Source organism: Dermochelys coriacea, chromosome 3 (assembly GCF_009764565.3).
Source record: "Dermochelys coriacea isolate rDerCor1 chromosome 3, rDerCor1.pri.v4, whole genome shotgun sequence".
NCBI lineage: Eukaryota > Metazoa > Chordata > Testudines > Dermochelyidae > Dermochelys > Dermochelys coriacea.
Window position 1 is genome coordinate 106,298,674 of NC_050070.1, and position 6,000 is coordinate 106,304,673.

Genomic DNA, 6,000 nt, shown 5'->3' on the forward strand with positions numbered 1-6,000 from the left:
CTGATATTGGAGCATTTCTGCCCATCTTTAATCCTATTTGTTCATCTCCAGGCTGCAAAACAGTGTTTTGGACCCTCAACCATTCAACTGCTTCTCTGAACCACTTTGGTCTGGAAATCTTATGACAGCTTTTCCCATATGTTTTCATTAGAACCATTTCCAGCATTGGACAAATCCAGGAATGGCAGAAATGGCAAATTAACCAAATGTTGGCTCAGATCCTGCCCACTTTACTCACGTGAGAGAAGACCATCAGGCCCCATTTGGATGGCAAGTGAGTATTTGTAATAGGGTTAGTAAGATCAGAATCAGTGCCATTGACTTCAGTGAGTAACTTGGCCTGAACTTACTATATTTTCGAACATCAAAAGAAGTAAGAAGGTTCCATTTAAGTTTTCAATGACATTTCAGTTCAATTTTTATTGAATTAGACTGGTTCACCCATCCTTAAATTCTGCTGCCTATGAACCTAATTTCCAGACAAACTCACATCTTATCTGAAGCTAAAATGAACTTATAACAGTTATTATGCAGAGTATGAGAGTTCTTAATTCATTTTTTTTAATGTATACTTCTCCCCCTTCCAAGTGCTCGTGAACAATATGTTAGTCCACAAGAGCTTTTATCCTAGTGAGCAGGAACTGAATGAACAAAAGAATGAATGAATGAATTAATGAATGAATGAATGTATTAAAAAACCTCCACCTGCTCTGCTCCAAAAATCTCTCACTCCACTATATAGAGGCTTGTTAGTTTTGGCTGGCTACAAAGTACCTCCCGGCTGCTCTTATTTTTACACAATACAACAAATAGGAGGTGTTTTCAATTGAGGTTGATTACTGAAAATGAACACTTTGCAAGAAACCAAAAATTGCTAGTTAACCGCTTGCTGTGGCTAGTATGGGGTAACCCCCATTGTCACTGCCCAAGAGGTAATGATGGAGTGAGTAAATCAACAGCAGAAGAGAGAAAAGGTAGATTTCTCTAATGCCTTTCCAGAAATCTCAGGCAGCTCTAAAGCACATGCATACCCTAGGGGTGGATCCTGCAAGCCTGTGCCCACATATGTAGTACTTACTCACATGAGGAGTCCCCATTGACTTTGCAGGAGTAAGGATAACTCACATGAACAGGAGTTTTTCAGGATGAGGCCCCTAGAACCCAAAATATTGGTAAGCAATATTCATCTCTTCTCCCACAAACACCAGACACACATAGTGGCCATAAGAAAACAGAATCTGCTCTGCATTTTTTATCAGACAAGTGCAGCTATTGTCAGAAGTTTGTATCAGGGATGCCCTAAAGATGAAATCCAGGAAATTAGTGCTAGTTCTGTCTTCCTGGCAATATCTGATTGATTTGACTTGTACTGGAGACACACCTGTGGTACTGAAGTGAAGGAGTTTATGGCTAAAGGCTGCTGCCGATGATTAAACAGAAGAATTTGTTTATTCCCAGTAACCACAGCTTTCAACAGCAATAAAAAAGCACTGTGTCCCACATGAAGGTGCTGAAATGCTAAGCTAGCACTCAGCTCCTTTTCTCTCTCTTGGTGGCATTTGAAAGTGTAAAGCTTTGAATACCAATTGCTTGAACTGGACATATGTGAATCTCTTCTAATCCTACTAATCCCGTCCCCAAGTGCTTCTTTGTATGGGAAGGCAACACACATAGATCTAAGTGAAAGTGGCCATAATCCTGGAAATGTGGAAAAAGGTCCCAGTGTGAGAGTAGAGAGAGGGGAAAGCTCCCTAGCAGAGGGGACCTGCTGGAGAAACCATTGTCTTTGTGGGGGTGACTCAGGGTGGGGGGAGACATGAAGGAGAACTCTCACCTTTTCTGGGCTGCTGGGAGGAAAGCAAACCCACCCAGCAGGAAAGCTCCCTCGCCAACAGCCATCGCACACTTGAGCAAACCCACAGAACTGAGACAAAGTTTCCAAACGCTGGGAAATTCACCCACTGGCAGCTTTCAGCAGTGTGAACCCAGCAGGCTAGGCACTAATGTGCTGACTTCATTATTTCCCACTCTCGCCTTTCTGAATGGCTGATTTGTTTATGGAATTGTGGGCTATTCCTTCTTTTCTGTACACAGATATATGGAGAGAAACTGGGATCACAGCCCTAGTAAAAGGGTTAGACAGTGAGTGTAAAGGGGGCCTGAGTGTAAATGAGAATCAGGCCCCTTAAGCATTTAGTCTTTCCCAAACAACAACAAGCTATATACTTAAAGTCAATTTGCAAGAGATCTGGTGTACTCACACAGTTCTGTGTGAATACTGAACTTTAAAACCTCTGCATCTAGTATCCTGATCACAGGCAGATAATACAGTAGATACAGTAGTAGTTTACAGCAAAATTAAGATTTCATTTTTAGAGCTTTCAAAATAATTTTTAAAATGGAGCAATTGAAAACATAATTTGGCAGCCAAAACTTTAGTTTGTTGAATAACTCGCTAGATAAAACTATGTTAGGTGAGCAAATTGAAACTTGTATATCCTCTATCAGTTGACTTTTTTATTACCTCACCAGACTTTGTGCTTTCTTAAGTAAGTGTCAGCTGAAATCAACCTGCTGTTTAGTGATCGAATAAAGCGTCCCCAATTCAATCTGGAGATTATCTGAACAGTTCTGGCATGTGAGCCCACTGAATGGAGCAAGAGCTCTGGGTGACAGGAGAGTGGGGGAAGAAGCAGAGAGCCCCGACTTTGCACTGAGTAGAACAATCTGATTTTCAACAGCAATAAATAAGGAACTAGGCAAAAGTCCCAATGTGCTGAAATGATTTTCATGCAGGCAGAACAGTTCATGTGAAAAGCTGTTTTAAAAGTGGACTGCGAGATTGGCAGGTTTTTTACCATCAAAAATGAAATAAAATGGTCTGAGATTAAAAATCAAGCTGGGCTTGGTTGTTATATAGGTCTGCGTGAATTCAGTGGCATTGCTTGTGTGAGTTATTCATGCAAGTAAAGTGTTCCTAGTCTAAGGGCAAACTTCTGGATCTTGCATACAGCCTGTTTGCTTAGGTTGTGTGCAAGAGTTTTGCAAGGGGGTCTAGAAGGAATCCTCCCTACCCACTTGTTAGTGTGGCTTCAGGAGACTGCACAGTGGCTTCACTACACCACCTCTGCAGGAGTGTTTGGCAATAGACCAGCTTTTGCAGGCTGAATGAAGGAAGGCCCAGCAGAGCACAGCTGTTCAGCACAAAGGAAATCTTCAGCACTATGTGAGTTGCCCATATCCAGCCCAACACCACCAACCATCCACACACCCTAAGCTGGAATCACACGGGTTCCAGTACTAGGGTATTCAGAGTCTTCCTCACCCAGAGAGACATGGGGTAAGAATTTGCCTGTCAATTATCTCTGACTTTTAAAAAACAAACAAATTTTAAAGATGAATTGAAAAGATTTTGACCTACCAGGACCTGAATTAAAAATTCTCTCTTACACCTGTGTGCCCGCAAGGGCCAGGGGGGAGATACCAGCGAAAGGAGGACACTCAGGCCTAAGAATAGTAAACTATGCTTTATTGAAGGAAGGAAGGAAGAACTTGCGCTCCAATCTGCGCGGGGAGCCCCTAGGACGTGCGGAGGGGCTGCAGGGGACTCTGGCCGTTCGGGACAGCTGACCAGGCAGGACTCCACCGGGGGGGAGCCCTCTGCGGCGCTATATTCTCCGTGCTTATCTCGGGGTTACATGGGGTCACAGCTGTTACATTCTTATATGTATGATTTATGCTTATTACATAAACTGACTTTTTACAGGCAAAAATATGCTGAGCTATGCTACAATATCTTTTGGCAGGGTCTGTCAGACAAAGTTCATTGAAACTGCCTGCAGCCCCCGCTTACATCCAGTCACATACTCAGTCCACCACTTAGCTCCTCGCCAATCTTCCGCAACCTTGCCCCTACACTCCACCCCTTGGCGGACTGAGGTATATTAGTTATGGCCACCAGTGCACGGCGAGCGTGCGCACTGGTTTGGGGGTTGTTAGTCGGGCCAGGAGGGTGGAGGAGCAATTCACGCAGTGTTGAAGAATGACAAACACACATACAAAGCCCAGTAGTCCAATCAATAGCAGGAGCCTGATGTGTCTCCCCCAGGCGCCGAGATTCGGAAGCCAGGAGGTTAGCCACCGCCAAGGGTCATCCCATACTGAAGTCTCAGAGCCCACGTCATGTAACACCTTCAAGTGGTCCATCATATTATGAACATCAGTCTCGATGCACTTATCCTGATTTGAGTAAAAACAACAACTTTCATTAATCAAGGCACAAATGCCGCCTTGAGTGGCTAATAAATAGTCCAACACCATACGATTATGTAATACAACTTGCGATAAAGAAGCTACTTCTAATTGCAGGGCTTGGATTGCATCTATGGTATTATTCTCTATAACCTCTAACGTGGCTGAGATATTTACAATAGCCCGCTCCAGTTTGGCCACCCCTAGCCAGGGGCAAACTGAAGGAAACCGTGGGTCTCTGCACAATGGGGTTTGGGCTCCATCGTAGCCGTGCCACCAATATGTAATTATGCACTGCATGAGCGTGCATGGTTTGCATTCCATACGTATAGGGGAGGAGCCATCCCAATTTGCACCGTCCACACCATTGGCTGGATAAGGTTTTATACGCCCAATGGCTGCATAGCCAGTACAGCCCAGCAATCCTGCTGTGGGGAGCCATGTTCTATCTGAGGCGTTGTGACATCAACTATCAGAGCATTGGTTACACTGAGACCAGTAATGTGCACGTGGGGTTTGCCCGCACCTGATTGTGCTGAGGGGCGTTCTCCATACGGGGGCACTGGCATTGTAGGAATACAGAAAACCACTGGTATGTACTCCCCTCTCACCCCAACACCACCACCGATGGCAGAGGGTGGTGCCATTGCTATAAGTCAAATTCGTTTTAGAGGAACCGGAGCAATTGTCACTCGAGACCCACGCCTCTCCGGCCATCCACTCACTCTGCATTTCCAGTGGGCCAGCAGTAATGTTAAATTGCCCTGAGTCCTGCCTGGTCAGCTGTCCCGAATGGCCAGAGTCCCCTGCAGCCCCTCCGCACATCCTAGGGGCTCCCTGCACAGATTGGAGCGAAAGTCTTTCCTTCCTTCCTTCCTTCCTTCCTTCCTTCAATAAAGCATAGTTTACTATTCTTAGGCCTGAGTGTCCTCCTTTCGCTGGTATCTCCCCCCGCACCCTTGCGGGCACAACCTGCAAAAGCTGACCGCACTGTTACCCTAACAAGGCAGAAAGCAGTATCTCGTTTTGTTACCTATCTCTTAATGATGTCAATTCTTGCAGTGGAAAGACAGACCTCTGAACTCAGATCTTGGGAGCTAAGTGATTGGGGAAATGATTTTCAGATAGTTTGCTTGCAAATACTTTTATTTGTGATTCAAACCTGTATAATTATTCCACAACTGGGAATCTTCAACAGTTCCTTGCTTGCTTGTTTTGTTTAAAAGCATTTTAGTTCACGTTAATGGGCTAAGAGAAACTGGGATGATTAAAGGGCAATTATCCCTGGTGGTGTGCCATTTTTGTATGCAACGTATATGCTGCATGCCCCAGGACTGGCTGTGCCTGTGGAAGTATTCTGTCATTTTGCATACAACTGTAGAACTGCATGCTTGATTAATAATATCATGGCATGTCATTGGTGGGAAGATTATTCCATTATTTAATGTGCAAATGTGACTATGGAAGTGTTTAGTGTTATGAGTCCATGTTCCTTGTACTGTGCCTTTCAATGTGAGGAGTCTCTCCGCTTACCTCCTATGGGGGATAGCGCTATGAGGGTATTCAGAATGGAGGCCCTTACAAAGTGAGTGGCACACACTGTGCTCTCTCTCATGGAGACTTTCTTTCTTTCTTTCTTTCTTTCTTTCTTTCTTTCTTTCTTTCTTTCTTTCTATTAATCTAAAAGGTAATCTAAAAGGTTTTGCTCTTGTATGGAAAAAATAACATGGTTTAAGGATGCTAAGCCTG